Source organism: Dasypus novemcinctus, chromosome 25, assembly GCF_030445035.2.
Source record: "Dasypus novemcinctus isolate mDasNov1 chromosome 25, mDasNov1.1.hap2, whole genome shotgun sequence".
NCBI classification, from domain to species: Eukaryota; Metazoa; Chordata; class Mammalia; order Cingulata; family Dasypodidae; genus Dasypus; species Dasypus novemcinctus.
In genome coordinates this window covers 1,908,649-1,920,873 of record NC_080697.1, presented here as the reverse complement: position 1 = coordinate 1,920,873, position 12,225 = coordinate 1,908,649, and the positions used below count along the sequence as shown (strand labels likewise).

The following is a 12,225-nucleotide window of genomic DNA, read 5'->3' as shown; positions in this document are numbered from 1 at the left end:
TGCTGAATTTATTCACCGGTAGCTGAAATTGGTGCCCAACCACCTCTTTCTCCCCTGCTTTGGGAAGTGGAGCTTTCAATTCCAGCTGTGGAACAGCTTCCGAGGCGGCTTGTGCCTCCTGTGGAGGATGGGCACTGGCCTCCGTGGCGTGGAGTGCTCCACTTACAAGTCTTCTCTGCAGGTGGGCAGTCTTCTCCTTCCACTCCTTCAGGGATGTGGCAGAATGCTCTTCTGGCCTCTTGGAGCCCCCAGACAAGTGCTTCAGCAGCTCCAGAGAGCTCTGGGTGTTTGCTAACTGCCCTGTAGTAGGAGCTGACTCTAGGAGCACCTTACCTGGACACCATCTTGCTGGTTCTCCTACACAGTAATTGTTAATCGGTGTCAGACATTGCTAATTTTTTAAAAATTTGCCATTTTAATGATTTTACTTGTACAATTTGGTGGCATTAATATACTTCACAATAGAATGCTACTCAATACTCTGTATTACCAAAACTTTTTTCTTGTACCTTTTTTAAGTAATAACTACTCATTCCCCCTTCCCCCAGCCCCTGGTAACTTTTTATTTCTTTGTCTCTATGAATTTGCTTATTCTACGTATTTCATATAAAGGGAATCATTCATTTTTGTACTTTTGTGTCTGGCTTATTTTTCTCAGCATGTTTTCAGAGGTCATCCATGTTATAGCTTGTATTAGAACTTCATTTCTTTTTATGTCTGAATAATATGCCATTGTATGTATTAATATATGCCACATCCTGTTTAACCATCCATTGATGGACATTTAGGTTGCTTCCACCTTTTGGTTATTTTGAATATTGCTGCTATGACATTAGCATATACAAATTTGAGTCCCTGCTTTCAGTTCTTTGAGGCATATAACTAAGAGTGGAATTACCAAATCATTTAGTAATTTTGTATCATAATCATTTAGTAATTTTGTACCAAATCATTTAGTAACTTTTTGAACTGCAAACTGTTTTCTACAGCAGCTGCACCATTTTTACATTTCTACCTGCATTGAACTGCAGTTCCAGTTTCTCCACATCCTTGCCAACACTTATTTTCAGTGTTTAAAATAGCCATTCTGGAAATGGCATGTCATTGTGGTTTTGATTTTCATTACTCTAATGCTAATGATGTAGAGCTTTTATGTGTTTTTTGGTCATTTATTTATCATCTTTGGAGACATGTCTGTTTAGGTGCTTTGCTCATTTTTAAATTGTCCTTTTGTTGTTGGTTATAGATATACATTAAGCCTTATCAGATATTAGATATCCAAATGCTTCCTCTTATTCTATATAGGTGATTTTTTCACTTACTTGATGTCTTTTGAATCACAAAAGTTTTTAATTTTGCTGAAGTCCAGTTTATATATTTTTTGTTTTTATTTCTCATGTTTTTGAAAATATATCTAAGATCCCATTGCCAAATAGAAGTTTCTAAAGATTTTCTCTTATTTTACTTCTAAGATCTTATATTTAGGTTGCTGATCTATTTTGAGTTAATTTTTATAAATGGTGTGAAGTAGGGGTACAATGTCATTGCTAGTTTTGCCTTGTCTGGTGCTAGATATTTTTGTATTACTTTAAACAATCTTAAACTTCTTTCTAGGATGTGGTTAAGTTCTTTGGAAGTCATTTGATCCTTTTGTGTATTGCTTTGTTATGTATGCAGAGGAATTTTTTTTTTTTTTGCTACTCCAGCAGTACTCTTTAGAGTACCACACCTCAAGGCCCATGAATTGTAAGGTTTTCTACATTGATTAGTATGACAGGAACTATTCTGGACGCTCTGTCAGCTTCATTGATTGCTGTGAATGTTTTTTTCCTTGCCTTGGGAAATCTCACATATATACACTGATGACTTCTCATCTGAATACTCTAGAGGGACTTTCTGCACATCTCCTGCATGTTCATTTTGTGCACACCTCTTTTCACTTCTTTCTGGAACTCTGGCCTATGGCCATCTTGGCCACTCTGGGTTCCAACTCTTGTCTCTTCAGTCCAGGAAGTTTAAGCCCTGCCTAGGTTCTCTCTCCAGGATGATCACTTGGAAACTGCCTCTAGGGGTAAGCTGTGATAACCATACAACACATTTTTTTCTTTCTTGCTTCCAGTGTCTTTGAAAATCTTTGTTAAAGTTATTTTTTTTCTGGTTATTTCTCGTTTTCTGGTTATTGCTGCAGTTAGGGTGGGATAGGTGGGTAAATCTGGCCACTGTTTTTAGATACTTTAACTTAATTCACAAAGTATTAAATAAAAATCCATTAACAGACCAGAGAGATGACTTGTGAGAAATTATCATTGCAAGGCATACTTTATGAAAAGTGCTTATCACATTGCTGGCATATGGCAGATCATACCTGTTTGCTATTGTTATCCTTATTATCAAGGGATCTAATGTTGGTGCTTTCTTTAAATTTAAATGTTAAATAATTTAAGGTAAGTTATAATCCACCTAATTGCAACTACATCATGAGATAATGCTGTTGAAGGAAACTGGTGGTGATAAAGAACATTGAAAAAGTAGATACATTATGGCAGAGACTTTTCATGTCCCACATATCTATTATCTTCTACTTCTGTACCAAGGAGAACCTGGAATGGAATAAAGACTACATATCCTAGTGCTTGTGTTTTGTATGTGATTGGCCACTTGGGTATGATATCGCCAAAGAGCTATGAATGAACACAAGGGTTTGGTGGAGAGTTGAGGAAGAATTCTTACAGAGAACACTGTATACTTCTTCCTTGCCCTTTTCTTTTTGGTGTGACTGCAGTGTGGAAGTACTGTTTAGCATTTGTGCGCTTGCTGTGCTGTGGAATGAGGTGGAAGCATTGTAATCATAGGCAGGCAGCCACAAGGCTAAGAGAAGCTTGGGTTCCTGATGATCCTTGGAGCTGCTGTGTTGACCCGTTTCTGTCACAAACCATTTCTTTAATACTGCCAAGAGAATAATAAGATGTTTCGAAATGTATAGAAAAGGGGAGCTTGCTTATTTTTATTCATAGCTTTTAAAAATTAGTATTAATTATCCTCTATAGATTTCCTTTTATGTTGGTGCTCAGTGTTTTACAGACATCATATTTCCTTTGTTTGTTTTTCACAACAGTACTGTAAAATTGTAAGTTTTACTTATGCTGTTGAGATTTAGAGAAGTTAATGTGGTAATATTCCAAGTATTCATATTCTATTTCAAGTCTGTGTGACTCCAAAACATACTCTTTTCCACTAATCCATGCCTTTCTAAATCCTTTGTTTTAAATATTTATTTTTGAGAGACCTTCTGGTTGGTAAATTAATCTAATTAGGGAATGTCCTGTACAAGTTACTAAATTCATTATTTCAGGTTACATATTTTGTAATCTATAAAAGACAAGTCCTTGTGTTTTATAGATTTTTTCTGAATTTTGTTGGTGTGCATCATTCTTCTAAGTACTTCATTATATAGGAGAAGTTAAAACAGACATACAGAATGCAATTGAAAACCATCATAATCCTTAAGGTACATTGCATAGATGAGAGTTAGTCTGATAAAGTCCTCAAACTAGTCTTTGCTTAAGTCTGTTAGCTGTGCTAGTGTCCTTCATCAATTAAATGTTTTTTTTTTTTATGGTTAAGTTTAAATTACAATACATAGAACCTGAAGAAAATAGTTTTTCTTAATTCATTGGGAAATTTTTATGCAATTTTGTTTTTCATTTTAAAAATAATTTTGTTTTAACCCACTCCCTCTGTTCTTTTGAAATGACTTAATAACAGTTATGTGACAAACTCCTCACATCCTAGGAGCCTAAGTGTGCCAAGAATTACTTAAACTACATGGTCATATAAAACATGGATTTCTTAAATATATTTAGTTTTTGCAATCTGTTATGGCAAAATGTTTTAAAGTCTGGGTGTTCCAGAACCTGTTTTACCTGTTATCTTTTAAGTGAGATGTGAAGACTGATTGCATAACTGAAAGAGAAATTCACTAGTAGAAGTGACAGATGCCAGAACCACTGAAAATAAGTCCTTGTTTGTGTAACCTTTTAGTTTGTTGAGTCTTTCCTCCTTTGAAGTACAGGAAATTAAATACTATGGAAGAATTTGCCATTCCCAGCTGCTCATGTGTTCCGTTTGCTGTAGAATTTCTTAATGCTACCTTACTTCATAAACCTGGATTGTTTTTCATAGGAAATGACAAAGTATAGATATAAATTGAACAGGGAAAATTTTAAGTTGTAATATTACATATGCAAATGTTATATAAATTCTGAATTTTCTGGCCCCTGAATACTACCCATTGCCTCCCTTCCTCCAACCACTGATATTTGATATATATAGTATTCCTTTTTCCCCTCTGTTGCTTTTACAATACTTACCTACTTTTCCAGCTTCTCTAATCTGAGTGCTAACTGTTGAGGTAGTTTTATTGAGTAGTTCTTTTCAAGAGGGCTGTCTTAGGTTACATCCGGGTGCATCTCTGTCCAATATGGTAGCCTTTAACTGAAAGTGGCTATTTAGATTAAAATTATTAAGGTAACAAAACAAATTCAATTCCTTAGTTGCTCCACCCATATCTCAAGTGCTTATTAGCTACATGTAGCTAGTGGCTACCATATAGGGCAGAGCACATATAAAAACTCCATTGTTGTATTGAGTATCCGAAGTGTTTCCATACAAAAATTCAACAATAAAAGTTCTGGTGCAACACCTTTTATTTTAGATAATGTACTTACTGACATTAACTTCTGACTGAGATTGTGTGGAAAAGTGTGGTCTTTCATCTGTTTCAAGCCTGCCTTCTTTAGCAGTCTTCATTTTAATGAAAGGTTTTTCACTACGTAGGAGGAAAAGCTCAGAAGCATTGTCCAGTTAACAGACGAATAGGACTTTTCTCTTTCTTAAGTGGATTGTGAGAAAAAGTGTGGGTATCTTTTTTTTTAATTCCCCCCACCCATGGCTTTTTGCTTGCTGACTGCTCTCTGTGTCTATTCACTGTGCGTTCTTCTGTGTCTGTATTTGTTTATTCACCCCCCCCTTTGCGGCTTGCTTGTCTGCTCTCTGTCACCATTCGCTACGTGCTCTTCTGTGTTTTCGCTTGTCTCCTTTTTTGTTGCCTCACCTTGCTGAGTTCGCTCTCTGTGGCACTGGTGTGCTGGTGGCACTCTGCGATGCTGGCGAGCAGGTGGCTCTCCGCAACATGTGGACGAGCCTGCCTTCACAAGGAGGCTGTGGGATGCGAACCCAGGGCCTCCCATATGGTAGACCAGAGCCCAGCTAATTGGGCCACAGCCGCTTCCCATGGGTATCTTTTTAAGAGATAACTTTCCTGTAAGAAGAAATGAAATCAGGATGCACATGACTGCATGATGAACCTGGAGGACATGATGTTGACTGAAATAAGTCATACACAAAGGATGAATAATGTATGGTCTCACTAATATGAACTACATATGATGAGTAAACTCTAGAGTATATAGGTTATTAGGAGATAGAATGTGGGTTGAGAATGGGAACTGATGCTTAATGTATGTAACATTAATAAGGTTAATTGTAAAAGTGTTGAAATGAATGGAATTGATAGTAACACATAATAACTAAGACTGCTGATTTATATATGTGATTGTGGCTGAAATGAGTTGTCTGTGGACATAAATGTCAATTGAAAGGAAACTAGAGAATAATCTAGGGAATTTATAACAGTGATTTGGGTGGTGATGCAGATTTTGGTTAAAAATATAAATATAAGAATGCTCTTCAGGGAAGCAAATGTGGCTTAAGTGATTGGGCTCCTGCCTACCATATAGGAGGTCTGTGGTTCCGTTCCCGGTGCCTCCTAAAAAAAGACAGTGAGCTGGCATAACACGCTGGTGCAGCAAGATGACACAACAAGAGATGCCAGAAGAAAAACATAATGCTACACAACCACAGCAGGCAACAGAGGTTCCCAATGCCTCCTAAAGAGAGGATGAGCAGGATGGTGAGCTGGTGCAATAGGCAGGTGCAACAAGGTGATGCAACAAGAGACAAAAGAGGAAAAACAGAATGAAAGACACATAACAAAGCAGGGAATGGAGGTGGCTTAAGTGATTAGGTGCTTCCCTCCCACATCAGAGGTCCTGGGTTGGGTTCCTGGTGCCTCCTAAAGAAACAAAGAAGATGAACAGACACAGCGAGTACAAGCAGTGAGGGAGTGGGGAGAGAGAAATAAATAAATTAAGTCTTAAAAAAAAAAAAGAATGTTCTTTTACAAAGTGCTAAGAATAAGGTGAAAGATGGAAAAATTACAACTAATGTGATTATGGACAATAGTTAACACTAATTTAGTAATACTTTGCAGCAGTGACAAGAAGATATTTCAGTACTAAGGGACAACAATAGTGGAATATAAGGGGGTTATGAGATTTTTCCTTTGGGGTAATGAAAACATTCTAAAATTGACTGAAGTGATGACAGCACAACCCTGTGATGAAACTGAATGCCACTGAGTGTGCATTTTGAATGGATTGTATTAATACAAAGCATGGGACTCTATAACACAGTGAGTCCAGTAGTGGATGATGGACTGGTTAACAGGACAAATATGAGAATGTTTTCTCATGAACGATAACAAATATATAATACTACTAATAAGGTGCTAAAAATTGGGTGGGTTGAGGGAAAATACAACAAATGTAAGATATGGCTATATTTAGTAGTAATATTTTGATGATGCTGTTTCATAGTTTGTAACAAATATTTCACAACAATGCAAGGTGTTGGTGGGGAGAGGTATGGGATCCTTGTATGATGATAGGCATGCTTGTTTTGTAAATTTACAGATTTTACTGTATGGTATTGTGTTTGAATGACAGACTTCAGTAGAATTTAGTTCCCTGAGTCACATCCACTACCTGCTTGTTGTCTCTCATTGTGTCTCCTTGTTGTGTCATCCATCCTCTTGCATCCTCTTGTTGCATCAGGTCTTCTCCGTGTCAGCCCCTCATGTCAGCTCGTTGTCTTGCTTAGGAGGTACCAGGTACCGAACCTGGGAACCTCCCATATTGTAGGTGGGCACCCAGTTGCTTGAGCTACATCTCCTTCCCTCTCAATTGAATATTAATGTTAAAATAAGTATAGGAATTCAGATAGTTGATGTATTAATTTTTCTGATATTTTCTAATGGGGTGGTGTTTTAGTTACTGATTTTTTGCTTTATTTTAAAGAGAGTTTAAAGTAACTCCCTTTTACAAAAAGAAAAAAAAATAACTCCCTTTATTCTTTGAGGAGGAAAGCTTCTTTTTGGTTATAGAGGAAAAGATACAATTGTTGATTTGTAAACCAGTGATGTACAGTAATACAAATACAGCTTTAATTGTATTCGTGTGTTTCTGAACAGTATACTACAATATGAATAATACTTTGATTCATACCTTCCCATTGGCTTAATATTTTTAGAGGCAAAGAAAAATAAACCCATTTAGAACCTAATTAAAATATGAAAATATCAAGGATTGCTTGTAGCAATCGTAACCCTGCTTCTTCATAGCTCAGCAATTATGGAAAATTGCATTGTCCAAGCTTAATTTCTCAATTGAAGAATGATGATAATAGTGCCTACTACTATAGCCTGCTGGGAAAATTAAATGATGGGATGTTGTATAAAATGTTTGGCATAGAGTCTGTGACCAAGCACTCTGTAAATAGTATCTCCTCTATTATGATGGTATTTACAGTATTGCTACCACCATTAGTACCATTACTGACTTTACAGTTAATTTTTCTCCTTAGTCTTGGAGAGTATGGGAATCTAAAACTTGGAGGAAATGAATAATGTGATTCTTTGTACTTTATTTTTCAATTAAAATATGTTGTAATTAATAACTGTCTTATTGGAGAAGTTTTAGTCTCTGCTTAGGGCCCAGGCTGGGACCATGGCGTGAGGCCAGTGAGACACTTGCCTTGGGCACAAAATTTAAGAGGGCATTTTTAAAAATAAAAATAAAATTGCAAAAATCCAGGATAAATAAAATGTAATCAAATTTTAAATTAAGAGCAGCATCAGGAAGAGTGCTTTGCTGAGCCTTGTTGGAGCATGAGGCAAAGGTATCTTGCCTTACTGTGCAAGCCATATTGCATGTGGGCATCTAAGGCAGAAGAAAGTCACTGCTTGTCATTTGCACCTGAGGAAAGTGCCTTTCTTGCTTCTCTTTCTACACCCTGGTTGATTTTGAAAGAGAGGGATCTCACCAGAATGATTTCATAGTCCAAGACAGCAGAAATAGCTGAAATGTCTTGTCTTAGGGCCACCCAGTCAAGTAATTGGCAGAACCAAGGTGATAACCCAGGTTTCTTAATTACTAGACTTCTTTTACTTTATTATTCCTCTATAGAACATGTATTTATTTTTATGTTTTTACATTAATTCATTTGACTTTTGATGTCTTCCATGTACTAGGCAGTGTGTAAATGTAATGATGCAAAAATGTAAATACTTATCTGAAGCTGTTTGACTTTTCCAGGTAAAATAGAAAGTATTCTACAAAAAAAAATAATGGAGATTATACTTCTTTAAATTTAGAAGTTTGTGTATGTACGTTTATATGTGGTGTGTTAAGAATTCATATTGTAGGGAAATGGACATGGCTCAACTGATAGAGTGTCCGCCTACCATATGGACGGTCCAGGGTTCTATACCCAGGGCCTCCTGACTCGTGTGGTAAGCTGGCCCATGCACAGTGCTGCCACGTGCAAGTAGTGCCGTGTGCAGGGGCGCCCCCATGTAGAGGTAGGTGCCTCACGTGCAAGGAGTGCGCCCCGTAAAGTGAGCTGCTCTGTGTGAAAAAAACCAAACAAACACAACCTGCCCAGGAGTGGTGCTACACACATGGAGAGCTGATGCAGCAAGATGATGTAACAAAAAAGAGACGCAGTTTCCCTGTGCCACCTGATAATGCAGGTGGATGCAGAAGAACACACAGCTAATGTACACAGAGCAGACAACGGGGTGGGGAGTGGGTGGGGGAAGAGAAATAAATAATAAACCTTTAAAAAAAACAACTTATATTGTATTTACTAATGATGGATTTGTTTGGTCCCACATTTTTAGTTTTGTAAGGATAGTATTTGGAATTGTATTAACAGAAGGAGGGAATGTATTACAGATTCGTTTAAATAAGTTAACAAGAAACCTGGTCATTTATCTGTACAGCAGATATACAGAAATATGTTTCAAATGTGCTGTAGTCAATCTACATGTTTTCTTTTGTTGTCTTAACTTTGAAACCTGGATGGTGTTTACTATACTGTTAGCAGGATGACTTTATTCAACTTTAAATTCAATAATGTTTAAAGTATAAAAGCATCTTAGACTTCTAATTTGGCTATCTTTAAGCTGTAGTGGCCTGAGTCTTTTAAGCTTTTAGCCTTTATAAGCTTCAGCTTTTGGGACTATTGAGGTGGGGATAATAATAGTACCTAGTTTATATGTTGTTATGAAGATTAAAATGTTTATTACATGTAAAGCATTCCACACAGTACATGGCATAAAGTAGTCAAGAAAAATTCCTTTTATTAATAATAAATGCTGAATTTAACTGTATAATTTAGTTATAGCTTTTGGTTTGTAGCCTGTAAAGTACAAGATAATTTTTGGTTATGGTGAATGCTAGGTATCGTTTAAGGTATATAAATGCGAACTCACAGTAACACCTTAAATGAAGGAGGTTTTTAAAATAAAAGTGTAGCAACTAAAGTAATACAGAAGTACCAAAAAGTTGGTGTGAGCAGTGATTTGGAATTAAATTTGTAATCTAGACAGCCTTTGTAAAAGTTATGATCACCTTCAAGTTGTTAATATGCTGATGACCCATAAATTTATAAAATTTTCAGCTGAAGGGCAATCAATTTGTGCCACATTTAGCAATTGAAAGTCCTAGAAGAAGGTATCTCCATTTTGCTTATCCCTTTTGGCATTCCAGTTTTCTGACTTCCCTTACATTTTATTCATTTTTGAGACATTTTATTTGGGTATTTAAAAATAATTAGATATTTAGAATCAGTGTGTGTAATGAAATTAAATCTAGTACTTCATTCAATCTAGTGCTAAAGTTGTCAAAAAAAAAAGGCTTTCACAGTCAGGAATAGTTTAAAAAAATAGGCTATTTATATTACTAATTTTTCTTCCTTAATAATTGCATTATGAGAAATTGGTTGTTGGCTTGTAAATATTTATTCAAAAACACAGTAGGATAACTTTTCTCTCTGCCTTTTTCTGATGCTCACTTTTCACATACTGCTTGAAGGCAGAGCAGATGAACTGTGTGTCCACCTCATTGCCATGGCTGATGAGTTGAAGGTCCTTGCCACTTTGTCCTTCTCAGCTGAGTTGCTAGAGAAGTTAAGCCTACTGTTAAATTTTCTTCATTTCTTTGGATTTGGGGTTAGAGGCTTTTTTTGAATGTATAGTTTTATTCTTTTAAAAATGTCATTCAGCTCAGCTATGCTTCCTTGTGATTTCATGCTTGCCTTCTTTGGTGGACTCACAGGGGTTTATAATCAGCAACCAAGTCCAGTTATATCCAGCTCAAGGACGCTAGTCAGTATATTACACATGTGGGAGATCTAGTCACTGAATAAGCTGAGGGCTTAGTTGAAGTGGGATTGAAAGCTGTATCTGACCTTTCTAGTTAGGTAGTTTGATATAAAACTTTGCAGTAAGGTTTTTTTCAGTATCTCTTAGGAACTAGGATTTTCGTCCCAGCTACTGGTTTCCCAGCATTCTGTCTGGGTTCAGTCTCTCACTTCATTTATGCCCTTTAAGTTCTCAGTCATTAGTCTTTTTGCTTTCCAACCTTAAATTCAGTAGATATTTGTGCTGACATTAGTATCTGCTTATTGCTTGGCATTTATTTTTCTGGCCCTTGACTATATTTTGTGGTGGTATTGACTTTATTTTATTTTGGTGAGACTATGACATTTAAGTGTTTTCTTCTTATTTCTGTGCAATGGGAAGTGAGGAAAGGGGTAGATGTGTTAATTTTAATTGCTTTAGATTTTTGGTTGTAGGCTTTTCTTGAATGTAAAGTTTTATTTTTTATTTTTTACGTTTATCTTAGTTTAGGTATTACTTTTTAAGAAAAGAATCAACTGATGTCACAGACAGTGAAAAAAAAATCTTACTAAAATTTATATGAAACTGTATAACCAGAAAGGTCACAGATAGAGCCTATTTTAATCAAATCTTGAACCATCACTTTGCCCAGTGACTGGATCTCAGTACTATTAATAATTTCATATATGGAAAATACTGGTGTCTTAAACTAATTCAGGATTTATTTCTTCAAAAGTGATACTAAGTAGATGAAGTTTCAAATATAAAAATTTATAAACATGAAGCCTCCAAGTGAAAATTTACAAGTATATATTGTCACCTACATTATCATTCTAGTTTAAGTTATTAACAGATTAAATATCATAGTATCATTTAAAAATAAATAGTATATTAAAAACTTTATATATAGAATTATATAATATAGAATTGAAATAATATTTGATGTTAAATATTGTTGAGTTGCACGCTGGTGTGTGTACATTTTTCATCTACTGCAAAAGCTCTCTGACTCTATGTTAGTGGAGAATAGTATGGAAAAATATTTTTAAGGTATTTCCAGATTTTCCCCCCTGATTAGTCAATTGTCATACAATCCCACCTTTGTGATGACTTTGGGTAGATGGGGGGAAGCAAGAACTCAACCTTTTTATTTATGTATGGGTACATCTAAAAATATAAATGATTTAGAGTTTACATTTTAAACTTATTGAAATAACAAAATTATACCAAAAAGATATCTATATTTGGGCACTTAAAAATAGTCCAGCATTCCGTAGTGAGGAATCCTCAAGAGTAGTTCAGCTGTTCTGGAAAGGGGACTGTGTATGTGGATGTCTCAAAGTGTGAATTAATCAATACCAACTTGACTAGAAGTTGGATATTTTTTTATGTTATATTGCAATGGATAAGTCTTCTCAAAGACCTCACTGTAAGAATGAAATTTTTGAGTAGGTCAGAGGGCGTAGGATCCAGAGCACATGTGGAGGGGTTATCCTTGATAGGAAAAAAATAATTAAGCCATAGTTACAGGGAGGAAAGCATAAAATACGAGTAGAGATGTGGGTGAATTAGTAGTGTTGGTGTGCGATGATGAAGATATATCCTGTTTCTCTTCACAGCTGCAAGAATAGTCAGTCGTTCCA

The 12,225-nt window shown here is 35.9% G+C and overlaps 1 protein-coding gene across 4 annotated transcripts in view; it reads left to right on the top strand.

Moving 5' to 3' along the window:
• The window catches only part of ROCK2 (Rho associated coiled-coil containing protein kinase 2), a 167,053-nt gene that overhangs the window by 52,021 nt on the left and 102,807 nt on the right, over positions 1 to 12,225 (top strand). The gene's annotated exons all lie outside the window — the stretch shown is intronic.